The sequence below is a fragment of the Xenia sp. Carnegie-2017 genome, unplaced genomic scaffold (assembly GCF_021976095.1).
Source record: "Xenia sp. Carnegie-2017 unplaced genomic scaffold, XeniaSp_v1 HiC_scaffold_6, whole genome shotgun sequence".
Lineage (NCBI taxonomy): Eukaryota > Metazoa > Cnidaria > Anthozoa > Malacalcyonacea > Xeniidae > Xenia > Xenia sp. Carnegie-2017.
The window spans coordinates 8288373-8309005 of NW_025813526.1; positions in this window are offsets into that span (position 1 = coordinate 8288373).

Genomic DNA, 20633 nt, shown 5'->3' on the forward strand with positions numbered 1-20633 from the left:
CATATAAATGGATTGATATATTAGATGATTTAGTATATAATTATAACAATACAAAACACAGTACAATCTTGATGAAGCCTAAAGATGTTAATAAAAATAATGAAGATGAAGTATGGAATACATTATACGGTCATGAAGTTGCTTATTTACCATTACCTAAGATTAAAATTGGTGATATGGTTAGAATATCAAAGTATAAATCTATATTTACGAAAGGTTATGAAGCAAATTTTACAGAAGAGCTGTTTAAAGTGACTAAAGTTATTAGAGGAGACCCGAATTTATATGAGATAGAAGATTTAGAAGGAGAGCCTATAATTGGTAAATTTTATGAAGAGGAACTATCAGTTGTTAATAAGAAAGATGATGTTTATAGAGTTGAAAAGATATTAAAACGTAAGAAAGTTAAAGGTAAAAAGATGGTTTTAGTTAAATGGTTAGGTTATGATAATAGGCATAACAGTTGGATTCCTGAAAGTGAAATACAAAATATAGAGTAATCTATATAATGGCTGAAGGAGGTTTTGATTATATTGAATTAAAAGATAAGAAGCAAGAAGATAATAATGAAGATAATGAAAATATTGCTGAAACATCATTTATTAATGATAATGATGATAAATTATTTATTACTGATAAGGATGGTATAACAATAACAATACCTACAAATAAAAATGATACTCTTCCTGATGTCCCTACTTCTACTCCTGTTTATACAAATATTACTAGGCCTGACAATGAAGTTTCTTTTGCTGTTGAACAGTTCGTTACAAAAAATTATAGACAAGAGTTTAAATTTAATCAATTAAAAGGTATGGCATATGATGAAGGTATGAAACTTAGATTAAATTTAGGTAAAACTAATATAAATAATATTACTTACAAACCATTAAATAGAAATAATGAGCGAGGTGCTGAAAAAATTATTTTAACACGTAATAGGAATGGTAGATTAAAATACAATACAGCAGAAAGTGTTAAAGAAGCTGTTAAAAAATTTAGAGATGAAATTAACAGAATTATTAATTTACAAAAGGAATTTATAAAAACTGAAGAGAGTATGCCTATGGTTGATTTAAATAATCAATATACAGATAATTTCAATCAAATAACTAATCAAGAACTTAGAGAACATAGAGGGGTAATGACCCCCTCTGGAACTATTGATAAAATAACACGCCCGCAATTCATAAAAGCACAAATAAATCACTTTGCTGAAGAGCTAAACAAAACTCAAGTTAGAATAAATGAAATAGAAAATGAAAATGAAAATGGTATTGAAAACAATATTGATGAATTAACTAATTTACACGAAAGAGCCGAAGAATTAGAAACTATAATTAAAGAAGAAGAAGAGCAATTAGAAAAAGAGGATGTACGAGATAAACAGGAAGAAGACATTACTAGATTACAACGATTTAAAGAATGGGTTAAAGAAAATATCCCTGAATTATCAGCTTTAGCTATATCTGTGGCTAGTATAATTACAACTATTGTTATAGCAGCTAGAAAAGCAATCCTGCAAGGTGCTCAAGCTACTAGTAAATTTTCTAAGGCTGTAGCAAATATAGTAAAAAAATTATGGCCAGTATTAGGACCATTATTGAATATTATCTCTCAGGCTATATCATGGGGAGCTAAAGGTCTAGCATGGGTAGCTTCTAATCTATGGATTTTAGCTATTGCTGCTGCTTTGTTAATATATGACCAGTATAAACAAAGAAGAAAATAAAATATGTTTTAATATATATATGAACAGATTACAAGAAGAGCTTTTACCTAATTTTAAAAGAATTAATATGACAAAAATTAAAGGTACCCGTACTTTTTATAGTATAACCTTTAATCCTAATAGTGTTAAACCTAATGAACAAATCTATGTTAATGTGCCTAAATTAAAATCAAATAGTTGTTTAGTTCCTGGTTCACTTAATCTATCATTTGATCTTAAAATCAGTAATACAAAAAGTCACTTTCTAAATAATCTCAGTAAGATTTTACAGCATCGACTACAAATTAAAGTGGCTGGTGAAACCCTTTACGATTGTTGTGAACATAATATTATAAGTGTATACAAAGACCTGTGGTTGCCTAAAAGTGATCGACAAAGCCTTATTGAATATGGAATAGCTAACGAAAATCTTAGAAAACTTATTTCCAAAGATGATAGTGCTGCAACAAGTGGAAGTTCAGAAAAGTATCAGATAAATTAATGTATGATATTTATAGTACAAGGCAAAAATTAATATTGACTATATTCTTAAAGACCATGGATTGTATACCCCTTTCAATATGAATAATAACCCTCAATACATAATAACATTACCACCAAGTGATCAAATACTTATTCCTCAAAGTGGTCAAAGTATCGGTGATTATCAATTAGAAAATATACAACTGGAATATGAAACGATTGATAATCAAGAAATTTCAGATGAAATAACAAATCTATATTCTATAGGTAGAAGCCTATTTTACCAGCATATAACCCTCTTAAAAAAGGAAAAATGGGATAAATCAAGCACATTACAGAATATTAATGTCAATGTGCCTCGTAAAAGTATGAAAGGTATTGTACTACTATTCACAGAAAATTCAATTAGTGATAGTGAAAATTTTATATATCCCAATATCGATTCAGTTAAAATCACTATTGAAGGTTTACCAAATTGTATTTTCGCTCAAGGTATGGATAAAAAAGTATTTTATGAAGAAGCAAAACGGTTTTTTGATAAAACTAACCCAATAGATTGCTTCATGACAATTGAAAAATTCTATAAGGATAAATTTGCATTAGTTATCGATCTACGCACCTTTCAAGAACAATATATTGCTGGTAACGGTAAAAAAATTATTAATACTCAAAATGGTGTTTTACTTGAAATTAAAAAAAGAGTATATACAAAAGATTTAAACTGCTACATCTATATTATCAGTGATGCTCTTATTCAATTTATTAATAATGATTTACAAAGTATTCAATACTAAAATAACCAGTAATATATAAATGAATACACCTTTTAATATGATTATTTTAGGAATGACTGGTTGCGGTAAAACCTGCTTTCTTTTAAGAATGTTAGAACAAAACTTTAATAGACATTTTGATTATATTATTTTATTATGCCCAACTCTATCATATAATAAAACCTATCAAGAATGGAAATATATAAATGATTCTGATTTAATTAAAGTAGAATGTGACCAAGATCAGGTAGATATTGCTTTAAAATATGTTAGTGATGTATATAAAGGCACCAATAGTCTTATTATACTTGATGACTGTGCGAGTTGTTTAGATGTTAAAAATAGGACATCTGAATTAGTTCGTTTAGCATTCAGTGCTCGTCATTATGGGCTTTCTACAATTGTGGTTACACAGCAATTGACAAGTATTTCTAAACCATATCGCGAAAATATAAGTTATTTAGTTAGCTTTATAATACAAACCGCAATGATATGAAAACCATATTTGATGATTATCTTTATGGTGTTGAGAAAGATGATATAGAAGAAATAACCAAAAAATTGAAAAATAATAAGTATGCGCATTTAGAAATCCAACTTGTATATCCATACCAATGGAAAATTGTTATTCCGCAATAAAACATATGTTAATATATATATGCCAAAGCGTAAAGAGCCTGAAACAATTGACGATATAATTAATGAGATTGATTCCGCAAATGATACTATCAAAGATGCTGTATGTGATGATAAACCGCCAGAGGGTTTTAATAAAAGAGATCAACTACTTAAACTAGCTGAAGATGGTGATTTAGACAAGTCAGTTGCTTACATTAAAAAGCTAGTCAAAAATTATTGATAAATTATACATTGAATACGAGAAAAACGATTAAAAAGCTAATGAGTTTTTAACTGATTTAGTTATATCAAAATTTTCAGATATATTAAAAGGGTTTGATGCTATTGAAGACTCAAAAGAATTAACAAAACAGCTTAAATCAGACGACCTTTTAAAACGAGATGTTTATAGTTTAGTAGAAAAAATATCACCCCTATTACCTTTTCTAGGTTTTTTATCTGGTGGTATAATAACCGTTAAACATGTTTATGAACATAAAAATAATAAACAGGATATAAAATCTGAGGAATAATATAAATGAGCTTATTTTATGGGCATGATAAAACAGATATTAATGTAAATATACAAGGACCTGTAGATAAAACACATCTATCAGATAACTACTATACAAAAAATGAAACAGATTCCAAGTATGCTTTGACCTCTAATTTATCCAAATTCTATACAAAGAATGAAACAGATTCTAAGTATGCTTTAAGTTCTAATTTAAATAAATATTATACAAAGAATGAAACAGATGGTAAGTATGCTTTAAGTTCTAATTTAAATAAATATTATACAAAGAATGAAACAGATTCCAAGTATGCTTTGACCTCTAATTTATCCAAATTCTATACAAAGAATGAAACAGATTCTAAGTATGCTTTAAGTTCTAATTTAAATAAATATTATACAAAGAATGAAACAGATGGTAAGTATGCTTTGACTTCTAATTTAACTAACTATTATACAAAGAATGAAACAGATTCCAAGTATGCTTTGACCTCTAATTTATCCAAATTCTATACAAAGAATGAAACAGATTCTAAGTATGCTTTAAGTTCTAATTTAAATAAATATTATACAAAGAATGAAACAGATGGTAAGTATGCTTTGACTTCTAATTTAACTAACTATTATACAAAGAATGAAACAGATGGTAAGTATGCTTTGACTTCTAATTTAAATAACTATTATACAAAGAATGAAACAGATGGTAAGTATGCTTTGACTTCTAATTTAACTAACTATTATACAAAGAATGAGATTGATAGCAGAGTAAATGGTAAAGTAGTACACCATAGCAATCAATTAAATTATAAAAATTTTAATACCCGACAAGATATTATCAGAATTTATTTTAAAAATGTTAAATTTATTGAATTTACACTTTTATTAATAAATCCATCTGATAACTCTAAAACAATTAAATTAGATATGATGGTAGATAAGATTAAAAAAAAATTTATCATTAAAGTAACAAATGATAATGAAAAAAAGATAGTTAATGCATTACTAGATTTATATCACGTATACTGTGTTGATGATAAAGATAATAATATTTTATTAATTATTGAACCAACAAAATCTTCAGTTTCACTAGGTTATGATGAATGGAAAAGAAAATGGCTGGCAGCATTTAATGGATTAACCAAAATTCAAGTTTATTCACAACATCAATCTACATTATCTATGTCATTTAATGGTTTTTCAAAAATTTTAGGGCTACTATAGAAGATAATATTCTATCAACTAAAAATTTGTAAATGATGAAATCGAAAAATTAAAAAATTTATTAAAATAACTATCAAGCTAAAACTTAAGATGAAGAATAATCCTCATGTTTGACTACATATCACATAACTGTTTGTAATAAGTAATTAATACAAAAGCGATATACAAAAGATTCAAAATCCTGAAACAATTATTTAAAACAATTTTAACAAAAATTATATGACACTCGCTTGACAGACAAATTAAAAAAAACATATAGATTCCATAGTTTTGTACAACATTGTATTATTATACATGCGCTGATGAAATGTGCTATCTACATTAAACAACCATTGTTAAGAACATGCACTAAGACACGCGCCTGACAGACAGATTAAAAAACATATAGATTCCATAGTTTGTAAAACATTGTATTATTATACATGCGCTGATGAAATGTGCTATCTACATTAAACAACCATTGTTAAGAACATGCACTAAGACACGCGCCTGACAGACAGATTAAAAACATATAGATTCCATAGTTTGTAAAACATTGTATTATTATACATGCGCTGATGAAATGTGCTATCTACATTAAACAACCATTGTTAAGAACATGCACTAAGACACGCGCCTGACAGACAGATTAAAAAACATATAGATTCCATAGTTTGTAAAACATTGTATTATTATACATGCGCTGATGAAATGTGCTATCTACATTAAACAACCATTGTTAAGAACATGCACTAAGACACGCGCCTGACAGACAGATTAAAAAACATATAGATTCCATAGTTTGTAAAACATTGTATTATTAACACTTGATTATTAAAGACGGTTTTACCATTTGTAGTATTATGGGATTCGATACATAAAGTAAACTTTTTATGGATTCGTACCCCCATGTGTATTACTACTCAAAGCTACACCTCTTCATATAGCCCCTCACCATCTGACCCGAAAAAACATTGCATCCTAAAGAACATCAGAACAACAAGAACATCATCATACTAAAACCAGATATAGGCAACGGAGTTGTAATAGTGGACAGAACCGTATACAACAGCTCTTGCATGGAAATATTAAGTGACAAGTCTAAGTTCAAAATACTAAAAAATGACCCACCATTTCAAGAGAAGGTAGATTACAGCATCTCATTATTATACTTAAGAACAAGGATCCACAACAGACTACGTATACTCAAACTTTTTCCCCAGAGGGTCACAACATGCCCGTTTTTACGTTCTTCCTAAACTACACAAACATAAAGATAACAAAACTCCTACTCCTCTTCGGCCTATAGTTTCTTCCATCTATTCTTATAACTACAACCTTGCTAAGTACTAAGGAAAACTGCTCAACTCTATCATACCAAACCACTACACTATTAAACACTCCTCTACTTTTGTTCACGAACTTCACAACCAGGATATTAACAACAATTACAATGTTTCGTTGGATTTCCAAAGACTATTCACCAACATTCAACTAAATGAATGCATTGACATTGCAATTGACCTTATTTACTTACATCAATCTAACCTCCTTATCACCATTCATGACCTCAAACAGCTTTTTCTTATTGCCACAAATCAAACACCATTTCTAGTAAACTGAACTTTTATGATGAAATCCATGGAGTTGCAATGGGTTCTCTATTAGCGCCACTACTAGCCAATATATTTATGGGTCACCATGAAAGAAATTGGATAAAAAACTACAATGGACCTGACGTACTTTTTTTACAGAGGCTACGTAGACGATATCTTTTGTATTATCAATAACGAAAACGATGCCTCATCTTCTTTCAATTACCTGATCAACAACACAAGAACATTACATTTACTTTGGATAAAGAAACAAGACAAGAAATTACATTTCATAAACGTACTTATAACTAAAATCTCTAAATCCAAAACCTTAATTACATCAATTTTCCATAAGAAAGCATACATCGGACTTTTCGTGAACTTTTTTAGCTTCACTCCACAAACATATAAGACAGGACTCATAAAAACTCTTCTTCGCCGCATTAAAAAATTAACAACACACAGACGGCTATCAACACAACCTAAACGAATTTATAAACATTCTAAAACGTAACTCATACCCCTTGCATTTCATAAACCAAGTAATAAAAACATATAACAACTACACTAACTCCAACACTACTAACAATGAACAAGACCACGCACAAGCCAAACCCAAATCCATTACTTCAAGCTACCTTACATTGGCCACTACTCAAAAATCACAAAACGAAAACTACATAACTTGGTCAGACGTTACTGCACAAACTTAGACGTAAAACTAGTATTTTCTTTAAAATAAAAAACATCTTCCGCTTCAAAGATCCAAACATTTCCTCTTAAAATTTAATTTCGTTTACGAATTCTCTTTTGCGGGATGTAATTCTTGCTACATTCCCAAAACCAGCCGCCACCTGTCCACATGGATTAAATAGCATACCACTTCCGATAAAAATTCTCACATATTCAAACACATCGTCTCACCACCCCACAGCAAATATAAATATCCACAATCCTTCTTTCGTATATTAGACAGTGCCCACACTCCTTTAAAACTATAAGAAGCACTGTACATCAAAAAACTCAAACCTAATCTTATCAAACAAATTCAGCATGTCAATACTATCTTTCACTTGTAAATATTTAAAACCTCTAATCATTAAACATGGGTATGTAACTTCCGCTTCATCTCTTTTGTCCATACACGTGTCTTGTAACATATTTCTTTATATATTAACTCATTTAAATATTCATTTATCATACTGCACTAAAGATGGCATAAGTTTGCCAAAACATGTACGCAATAAAAACTTTGAAAAACTTGTCGTTTACGTTAAATGCATCGTGCTATTACAAAATTATGGAAATATTCAACTTCTTCTCAAATTGGCAATTCGACAATTTACCACATGACTATCATTGAGCTCTATAAGACCTGGAGGGGCAAAGGGGCCTGGGCCTCGTGGTCAAAAACATGGCGGTAATGGCGGATTTTGGTGGTCAAAACTTCCACTTTAAGCATTTTTTTCAATATTCACTCCCTCCTGATTTCTAATACTGTTTGTATAAACGAAAACAAGTGAGAAAAAAAAACAATTACGATACCGACAGCATATCATGTGAAAATAATGCTTCAGCATTGCGTGAAAACATAGTACAGACACACTTCAAAATAAAGAAGATCAACGGTAGAGAAACGCATATTTTGGATGTAACATTTAAGTTATTTTATGACATTTTAGCCTTTTAAAAGTGAAAATCAAACGGCATTCTTTACTAGACCTGTCAATCTTGTAAAACTTATACATTATTTCATACTTTTGTGTGTTTGACTGTTTGTAAACAGTTTGGTGCACCAATTTTTCTTGCTTCAAATAGATAAATCTGTGTAAAAATGCTTCTAAGGAAGCGAGAAAATGTTTGCTTCAGTCCTACGACATAAGTCAACTGAAAGTTTACCATGGATAAGTATCATAGGTGTATTGTCATTACCTGATAAATCTACTGAAAACTCATAAAGAAAGTATGTTGAACCAGAAGAGCTACAAAAAAGAAAAAAATTCAAAACACCATGACACTGTTGCTTGGTAATTTGTATTTTGTAAACAGCTTGGCAGAATCTTGGATCTATTACTGAACAGAACTACATTAATTTTCCATTGAAATTACAATCTTGGAAACTAATGTGCATTGGTTTCTCTGACAAAAACACTCTGTCTATTGCTGCATGAAGGCAAAATAGTTATTTGACAGTGTAGGTGAAGAAATTTATCAAGTTCTATAGATATTATTGTGCATTACTTACATTTTTTTTGAATTGAGTAATATATGTCATGAACAAGATATAATTTTTCAAAAATGCTAACCCCTTCGAGCACTACTACTCTTCTGTTTTGCTTAAACAACTTACAGCTACCAATACTAATTATTTATATGTACAAACTAACATTTGGGAATTAAATGATAAACAACTTGTTAAATCTTTGTATTTTACATCAAGCCTTTGAATTAGTTCCTTTTATCTTTGGTAAAAATATTAATGAAAGACTTACAAATCAAGTTTCTTGAAAATAGTATTTTGTACAAAGAAACTAAATAATTGGAAAGGTCACATGTTGAAGACAGACTTTGCTTCTTTGACTAGGTTGCTTGACCATGAGCAAATTTAAATTTGTTTACAATTTGTTTAAAGAATTCTTTTTATAAATTTCTACTAATTCTTCATAAGACACAAAAAATTTCTTTGCCATCTATTTTTGCTTCTTCTACATCCAACTTCATTGTAACCAATGCATCCGATGTGAATTTGTGCATCACCTGGAATCATAACAAGTATGGATTTGATGAGATGAGACAATGATATGTTTAATTTTTCATGCATATTAATGATATAATCATAATATGCAACAAATCTTAACACATTGCTCAACACACTACTTTTATCTTGGTTTTGAAGTAGTAACCAGTTTACTATAACAATAAATACTTCATTTACAGAAACGCTAAGTAGTACTTTAAAACTGTTTGCATAAATCCAACTTTCCAAACCCATTATAATTGTCTACACTATACATTCAGTCAAATTGAGCAGGCAAACAGTTTAATAGTTATTTTATTATACAACATATACCATAGTTCGCATTAATTTTGCATGGCACTGCATTCAATTTCAACACAACTCTGTTGTAAACTTTCCTTCATCTTTTCAAAAAACATGAACAAATTATGCCCCATTTTGGGAGGTAAACTCAATTCAAATCAGGAGAGTTTAGCTTGATGCCTTGAACATGATACAAGATGGATGCAAAACTCGATAAAAATTGACAGCTTCGACACGTCTGGCGAGCGATTAAGTGAAGAACAAACAAGACTGGACCAAAATAACTTTAAATTAAAACTTAGTAGTAGAAACACTCTTCAAGTATCGTGTTAAAAACAAAATAGTAAAGCGAATACTGTGCTACTTACCGGAGTCAAAAAATGTTCCCTTTTCTGTCGCTATTTCAGCATCCGCAAACCACAGAAGTTGGCAGTTTAATAAATAAAATTTTAAAAAATTGTTAATGTTAGGAAAATAAATAGTTTTGATATTTTCTATACTCGCAATTGTGGTGGTCAAATCAGGGTGGGCGACAAAATTTTATTTCATGAGCCCGCGTCTCTCCGCTGACTTTGACCACCAAAATCCGCCAAGTTTTTGACCACGCGGCCGCGCGCTGATAATTTATTGTAATTTTGCTGACGTTTCCCCTCTAGGTCTTATAGAACTCAATGATGACTATCCTAACAGCGTGCTTATCTCACTTGACAACGATGACGTCATGAAAAACACACCAAAATTACAGCGGCTTGTCACGCACCATAAAAAAAATTGAACAATACTTTTCCATCCCAACCAGAATCGAATCAGAAACTCAGGTAAGGACAGGTTCAAAGGAACCACTGCCAATTTTAGAAGAAAATGCCTGCACCATATGTAGAATATATGAGTGCACAAGATGTGACAAGCTCAAGCAGCAATTTCAGGAAAAACTATCTGAGCTAAAAAAACACTTCGTACTTAGTACACGATTTCAAGTTGCTCGAAAATGCAATTTCTATCATTCAGTTTAAACTTCAGGCAGGTTGTCTAAAGGTGGAAGGTCTTTTTCTGCGGGCAAGCCCTTAAAATAGAAATTAAAAACGTACAAGTATAGATTACCACAATGTGTTTCACAAAAAACTATCTTTGAGAAGGAAAAAAATGAAAAACGGAAACTTGAGCCGAATGCCTCCTATTTAATAAGAACTTGAAGAAGGTTGGTATTTTATTCTGAAATAATGGATTTACTTCACATTTAAGAAAATATCAAAGACTCTTTGAAGAAAGATTAGTACATCTAGAAGGGGCAGGCCAGTGGACATTTGATATCTCAAGTCTAAACGACTAAAAATAGCTCAATATGTTGTATATTTAAAAATTATTTTGAGCACTCCCTCCGCTGCACTTAAATCAAAGTATACTTCTATTTTTTTAGTGTAATAAGAATTTAAATTACATAATTTTCCACAACTTAAATCACTATATCACCAAAAAGCTAAAATTTTTTACAGCCTCATCCAAGGTCATTTTGGAAAATGCATAGATGTTTCCTTTTACTCTTGACATAGGCGCTTCATCTGTTTTTGGTTGAAATTTCAGTTACATCTCTATTTTGGACATAAAGAAGGAAGGTGTCACAAGCACAGTGTTATATCATCAAAGTGTACATGACGTTAAAACTACAGGTCGTATAAAATTTAAACAGGTTGGAACACGTCACAAATGTCATCAGTGCGTCATATACTGGAAATATGTAGTTAGACTACCAATGGTTTATGTGACGGCAAAATTGTTGCAAGTGCAACAATTTGTAGAATGAGAATTGTGTTACCGAGAAGCTTTTTTGTAATACCTTGGGCACGGAAACAATAAAGCTAAAAATCAATTTGAGCATAAATTGTTAAAAATTGGCAAATGTTCCAGTTAACGAAAATGTGGAAAAGGCAAAATAATTTGCAATTTGGATGCTTAGCGTACATGCACAACTAGGTGAAATTTTTCCATATTCGGAAGCTTGAAATACATCACCCAACGTGTTCCTAATACTTTTTAGCTTTGTCATTTTCATGCAAGGCTTCAAAAGTGCTTCTCAGTAACACATTCTCGTGTTCTCAAAAATGAAAGATGAATGGATACCTTCCAATAAATCTATGTGGATTATTTATGTTTTTTACTTGTTTATAACAACTTCACATCTGCATAAAAATTTATAAATTTATAAATTATAGCAGCTCATTTGTAAATTGAACATACTTTTTACTATTAGAATAAAGTTATTATTGATGAATTTCTACAGAATACATTTTTATCGGTTAAGTCACCACCATACGCTTTTGAAATGTAAATATAACCTAAAATGAGCTGTAGTGATTTATTTTTACTTACCTTATACCTGCCAAAGCATTGATTCAGATTTGGACCTATGTATAAATAGTAACGTGTTTTCATGGCGAAGAATATGTAACCGAAATATTAAGTGATTTCTCTATTGCTGGTAAATTATTGGCAATGAAAACAAATATCTTGGTGCAGTTCCTGAAAACTGCCATAATATAAGTTCACATACGTAAAAAGGCCTAGCATTGGGGCACGATGAGTTTCAAAGCACGAACTATTCAACCGCGAATATAGCTCAAATCCATATAATTGAGTTTGGCTTGCATTAATTATTCAAAAAAACGACAAAAGTTTCATCGTGGATACCGATATATTTAAAAGTTCCATTAAACACGGCGGAATTGCTTCATTCTTTTGCTCATTTAGCCAGTATCACACAGTTTCATTATAAGTTTATATTGCAAGTAGGAAAGAAAATGACGGCTGCGTGCTCGCCCCAGACCCTTTGTCCCAAATCTTACAAATAGAGGGCTCTGGCTCCAGCTACTATCCATAGGTCAGCAATCTATGTTTAAAATATCGAAGGTTAGTCATTCCCATTGATAATATTAAAAAATGGAGTATGGCAAGCCGTACATGACAAAAGTCCATCAATAGGAATATATTGTGTATCCAGTTGCATATACAATTATTTTAAACGCGTATACATGGGGTCGACAAAGTTATACTGGCAATCCAAATATACATACTAGTGATTAAGAAAAATAACCCAACGCAAGAGACAAATATAACAATATGCAAAACGAATACGTTTATCTTCCAAAAATGCATACATAAGACGAGACGAATATGAATCGCATAAATGTATTTCTGGTCAGTGGTTTGTTTTTTCACGTATCATTTTGTTTTATTTCTCACGGCGGCTATTGTGTATTTTGCGTTTGATTTTCTTGCTTTTGAGATGATGCAACATTCTCTCGCAAATACAAATAGTAGTGGCGTAATAAGTGAGTTATTACGGAACGTTTCAGAGCTTTCTAACTCAAATAAATGAAATTTTTGCTAGAGCCAATCATTAACGAGTTAATACAATCTTGCCAAAAGTTTGTTAACATATCCAATATCACTCCTTTACCTCCTCATTGCTCAGGTATTTCACAATCATCCCGTACCTGAACTTCAAGTAAGCAATACGTTAATGCTGAGTCACTAAAAATTGAGATGATATCCTTGCGAATAATACTTCTTTGAATAACCACATGTTTTACAAGATTTTCTAAGCCACATGAAAGTTGGCAATTTTCACTGAAGAAAATTAAATTTAAGTATATTGTATGATTTGGCAAAGCAATCTTGGTAAACTCATGAAGCTCATTTGACACTTACTGCTGGATTTTTACAACCTCACTGGTAAATACACGTATACAATACTTAAGAAATGGCTAATTTAAAGACAAAGTAAATGATTTGAACCCGGGAGTGTCGTTACATGCTTGCAAATGTAGATCATCCAGGTTGGTATAGTCCTGGGAAGGACTGCTTTTGTTGTTGTTGACTAACGTTTCAACAACCTTAGCGGCAGTCATCTTCAGAGTCAACAGAGTCTTTGGGTTAAAAAACTTTTTTAACCTATAAAGAGCTTCAATATTATTAACACCTTCAATTTGTTTTTTTATTTGGTAGAGTTTTTGTCATTTCTTTTTTCTTTTTTTTTCTTCACTAATTCTTTACAAATTTTTTTTCTATATATTTTTGTACATTTGCATTCATTTTATAGTTTTTGAGGTATAATATATCTTTTTAACCAGTAATTGTCAATTAGTTAGTCTTTGAGAAAAAGACAAAAAATACAATTTTCAGAAAAAATTCTTTTAAAAAACTATTGATGAATTTCGAACAAATAAATTGCATTAATATAACAATGAATTATCTCAATCGCATTCCTCATCACCACCAAATACATATAATTTGTACAAAGAAATACGTGTCTTTTAAAGATTTCTGTATCTCAAGAATGTTCTTTTCTTGATATTCAGTCTTTTTCATAAATTGTCTTTAATAATATAGCAATGACAACAAATATACCATGATACACATATTGAAAAAAAAATATTACAAAGAATGTTATAATCCAATCATCTAAAAGTACTTTCATGGTGTAAAATATTTATATTTCTTTAAATCCTTGGTGTTTCTTTTAAAAATTTACCTGGTCATTAAAATTTTACTGCATTATTCATCGTATCTGAATGTATTTTACCCAAATTATTAAGAATGCAGTTAGATATAAATAAAAGAAAAAAATAGGATTCGTCCATTTCTCTCTTCTTTTTGTTCAACAGCATCATATCATTCTATATACACCTAATCAAAAATTATAATAATAAAAATAATAATAAATACACTAACAAAAAACTAAAATAGGTTTAACAATATCATTGTCATCATTTTCCATTTTTATTCATTGTTTTCCTTCTTCTTTCAGTTTCTTTAATTCAATAATTCTCGTGTCTTATTCTTTAATTATAATATCTTGTTATTTTATTTATGGTTAAGATTTTTAATTTCTACATTCAAATTTTCAATGTCTAATTTTAAAGCAATGACTTCTAGACTTTTTCCTCAATTTGTTTGAAAAAAAATATATCATGCTTATAAAACTTTTGCTTGTCCATCTCCATCAATTATCATGTCCTTTGTGTAAACGCAAATCTTCATCAACAAGATAGAAATATAAATTTTTGTCAAGTTCATACATGCAACAAAACCAATTAATATAGTCTTGTATACTTACTCATGAACAAATATAAGGTTCTGGGCAGTCACACGTTGTTAGGCATCTATTGAATCGATAGTTATAAAATTTTTATTAGGAATTTTTTTCCAAATGAAATCGCGAGGAAAATGTTCATTTTCCAAACATCAATTCTTGCTTTATATGCTTGATTTAAACTAATTATTAGATGAGACTAAAAGATGATTTTTTCTTTAAGTTTTCCACGTTTTTCTGCACCATATTCATAACCTTAAATATAACGCAGTATTTGTCTTAAAACTTTGTTTTTATTTGAATATCTTTAAATCATTTTTTAATGCATCAAGTGAAAAACTTTTGTTAACATCACCCAACTCAAAAATAAATTATAATAAAATTTTCTATTTATATGGATATGTCTTTTTCTTCAATTTTTTTTATCAATATTTTATTTATAACGATCAATTTATTTTTTCTTAACGTAAAGATTCATTTAATTTCTTCATTGATTTTATATCTTCTAACTTTTTATTGTTGTCTTCGATAGTCTGTAATAACGTTTTATTCTCTTTCCACAAAATTTTCATTCTTTTATTAAGCAATTTTAGGTCTTTTTCCACCAATGCCTTTATCGGGTTTTTTTATCACTTTTTCCAATCAGTAATTTGTAATTTTAATTTCATTACTGTAATTTTCATTCGCTATTTCAGCTAACATATTTTTATATTTTTCCCTGTTTTTAACAGCTTCAAAATATCCATCAAAATTATGTTGTGAAGTCTCATGAGACAAATTTTTTGAATTATTCCTATACTATACAAAACTCTCTCCATTATCCATACTTAATTATTTTGATTTCTCTAATAATTTCTTCCTTGTATTTATACCTTGCTTTTCGTTTACAAACGTATGTATTCTCTTCATATCTTCGACCGATAATAGATTCTATACATATTTTAAAACAAGCATATTTTTTATCATTTTTATGACAAATTCCATAAAAATAGGGTCCTGCATAAACAAGTAAAAAATTCTCATCCATTTTTGTTTATGTCTTCAATTGTCCATTGATCTTTATACGTGGAATCAGAATAACCAAAAGGAAAATAAATTGATTTTTATCATTGCTCTTCATCGTATTAAGGACAGTTTGCAGTAATAACATATTGCTTTCAATTCTTATTCAACTTGAATTCTTCATCAATATGCCACATGATAACATCTGTAAACTATACTATAAATTATATTATAATATTATTTTTATTGTTCATTTTATCGAAGTCATGAAATTAAGTTATTTTTTATTGTCATTCACCATTAACAAGAGATGATGATATTGAGTTTCACGCAGAATTTTGCTATAAAGGAAAAAAAATTAAAAAAATTAGAAAAAAATTAAATTCAATAGAAGAAAAATAAAGAAAAATAAAACAATATATAAAAAGAACTTAAACAAATAAGAACTAAAAAATACGTCTGATATTAAAAATACTTAATATTTTAAAAACTTTTTTTACTCACATATTTATTATAGAAAAAATAAAATACTTAAAATTTATACGGTTTATACTTCCATCAGTAAATTACACAGCAAGTTTTTTTATAAATATTGTTTTCACTGTGGATTATGTTTGGATTATGAGCTTTATTTGTATTATAAAAAATTGCCAGCACCAACTCCAGCAGAGATTATGGACTATCATGCAAACGTTTGTTGTAAAGACAAAGAAGAATTAAAAAGAAATTTAAAGAAGAAATTAAATTAATAAAAGAAGAAGAAGAAAAAAGGAAAAAAATAGAAAGACATACAAAATAGAAAGTAAAGAAAAAAAAAAAAAAAATACATTGTTATATGATTTTCTGCGACTAATTTGATTCATATTGGTTATTCATCAGAATGAACGAAAATAAAAATACTGATGGAAATGAAAACTATAGAATATTGTTTTTATTAGAAACAATGTGAAGCCCATGTTAAATGAAAGAATTTATTGTGAAGTTTGTCAGTGTATTAGAATATGGGGGAAAATTTGTCAGATATCACACACAGTATTATTATTTTACTAATTTTCTGTGGAACTCTCTTTATATGCCTGTAAAAATGAGATATTTTATAAATTAATATGGCTTAAAATTAGCTATTTATAAAGTAAAATATCCAGTTAATTTTTCGTTCGTGTAGAGAATAGAACAGTTTTTTTTAAATTTGTTAAAAGCAAAATAATTAACTTTTTGCTATAACTCAAATATATAATTTTAAAATCTGAATGTTATGAGTGTGTCTGTGGTGTAATTGGTTAGCGCATTCGGCTGACAAGCAAATGGTTGTTGTTTTTAATCCACCCTGTGACGATTTGGCACTGTGTAAATTTTTAACTTAAATGTTATAATATCTGATATAAATTTTTTATTGTTTGTGGTTATTATTGTATATTTTTTGATACTAATAATTTAATTGCTATAAAAATTTTTAAACCTTAACATTATTATTAAACATAATTTTTTTACTAAAATAAATACCCTGTTTATAAGAAAGAAAGATAAGTAAATTTGAAAACTTATATTATTAAAAAAACAACGAATATCTTCTCAACTAAAAGTTTAACTAGACTTAATTTTTAATAGCAAAAATCTTTTAAACTATGTCATTTAGAGCACCAAAAATTTAATGTATAGGAAAAAATTATCTGAGAAGCACATATTAATTAAAAGAATTTATCGTAAAATTTCTCACTGTATTAGATTAGGGACAAATATTTGTTGGATATTACACGCAGGATTACTATTTTGCTAATCTTGTGAGGAGCTCTTGTGAAATGTTTATGAAAATTAGCCATTTGATAAATTACTATGGCTTAAAATATGGTATTTATAAGGTTAAGCATCTAGTAAATTTTTCGTTCTTAAACATTATTTAAATTGGAGAGGAAATAAAAGTTTTTTTTAAATTTATTAGTACAACATGATCAACTTTTTGCTATAACTTAAAATTATAATTATGACATATGTTTGTTAGGAGTGTCTCTGTGGAATAATTTCTTAGTGCGTTTGGTTGTTTACTGAAAGGTTGGTGGTTTGATTCCACCCAATGACGATTTGTCACAAAGTAAATTTTTAACATTTATGTCTTAATATCTGATATAAATTTTTTTTGTCTATTATTATCATTGCATATTTTTGAAACTACTTTGTTAATTACTACCAAAATTATTAAAACTTAACACTAACATTAAACACAATTTCTAAATAAAAAAACTGTATTTATGATTTAAAAAAATAAATTGAAAAACAACTTCTATTATTTAAAAAAATACAACGAATGCCTTCTCTAATAAATGATTAACAAGCCTTAGATTGTAATAACAAAAATACTTTAAACTATGTCACCTAGAACAAAACAAATTCTTTGCATAGAAAAAAGTTATCAGAAAAGCTCATCTTAAGTGAAACAATTTATTACTCAATGTATTAGATTAAGGACAAATATTTGTCAGATATCACACACAGGATAATTATTTTACTAATCTTGTGCGGAGCTCTCTTGAAATGTCTGTGATATTGAGCTATTTTTTTAAATTATTATGGCTCGAATTTAGATTTATATAAGGTTGTTAATAAATCTAAATTTTGTTGTTAATTATTACTTAAATCGGAGAAGAAATAAATGTTTTTTTTAAATTATTTAACAGTAAAATAATTAACTTTTTCCTCTTACTTAAAAGTATAATTGAAAATGTGTATGTTGCCACAATTTCTTTTGGAATCCCTTAAAATACCGTTCCATCGTCTGATATTTTTTTGGGTAAATTTATTTTCATTCAATAAAATATCTTCAAATTTTTTCATAACATTTTTACTAGATTTATTTTGCAATAAACGAACAGAGCCATATCTTGTATAAACATCAAATATGCATACTAAATAACGCAAATTATCATTACATCTTGCCAAATCTTTCATTTCAGCTAAATCTATACTCCATAAATACCATAAATACCTTTTCCCATATATTTATATTTAAACGATTATATTTTTTCTTTTTCTTTTGATACAAATTACACATATTTTGTTCATTATCTTGTAAATGTTCACCTTTTAATAATCATGCAGCTTTTATTATAAAACATTTTAATTAAATTATTAGTTTTCTTTTTCTCATGGTCATCGTAATTCATAATCTTTGGAGTAGGATGAAAATCAAGCATTGAAAGAAAAATGTCATAACATATTCTTTCAATTTTATCATTTCCTTAATTTATACAAAATTTTACGAAATCATGTTTCATTCTAATTTTCTTTACAAAAATAACATTTATAAATTACTTTAATAAGCAATGCAATCATATATTGAAATATCCAATTTATTACAAAACTCTTTAAATACATAAATACATTAATCTTCATTGCCATTTTCAATATCCTTTCATCTTTCCTTACTTACTAAAGTTTTGGCATTTCTTTTTAATTTTTTTTATAAGCTTCCTTTCTTTTCATTGTTTTTTTCTTTTCTTCTTCACTTTTTAATAAATCACAATCAAATGCAACAATATGTCGCAATGTTTGTGATATAGTTTTTAAATCGTCATATTTTCTGAAATATATTTTTTTAAATTCATCCGTCTAACCAATTCATCCATCCATTAAAACACCATTTAGATCAGCGGGTTTGAAACATTCATTCTCATCATCATCGTCATCATTGACATAAACTGTTCCAGTTTCACCCACAACACGGGATAAGATAAGTGTTTTTAAATTAATTTGTTTCCTGGATCACGTTCCAAAATAACGCGTTTCTCAATGGATGAAAACAAAACATAATAAAAAATTCAACTTCTATCTTTATTTGCAATCCTATTCAGCACATTTGCCAATCTTACACATTTTCGCAAACTTCTTTGCAACTCATCTTAACAGCACAGTCCATCATTGCATGGACAGTAAACAGATTTCAAAAAAGACATGGATTACTAAAGCGATGAAAACTGCATACTTTATTTGAAAAGATTGCTTTTCCGTTATAATAACTATGTAAAACTGTTGCCAAATACATTTCATTGCTTCAACAAATGCTTAAAATTACTATCAGGACACATTGTTTATGCACTTCATGTATACTTTTTGCGTGCAAAAATTCCCGTTTTCTAGTTCTTTTGAGCATATCTTATATTTTCTTTTAATTAGCTTGAAGTGTGTTTATCCAGGTATTATATTGTTTAAAAATAGAAGTTTCTCCCGACTTGAGTTTGCCACTCGGTGCTACGAGCCTTCTTCAGAATCAGAAGTTATAAACTAATTACATTGTTTTTGCATTATTATTTACTTCTTTTGTTAAGAAGGCTTGACAAAACGAGTCAAAAGCTCAGTAAAATTATTTATGAAACCCATAGAAACTTTTATTTTTAAACAATATTCACCTTTGTACAAATGTCTGAATGTATAGAATTTCTGAATTTCGTTATTTTGACCTCCTAGTTCAAGATATTTTCTTCATAAGTTCTCTGTAGATTTATCAGAATATCAAAATACCTTAAAAGACACCCAGAATCAAACCTACAAAAAAAAGAAACCCAAAAAATTACATGCCTACTTATAATATATTTTCAGTCAACTTAAGTCGTAGGG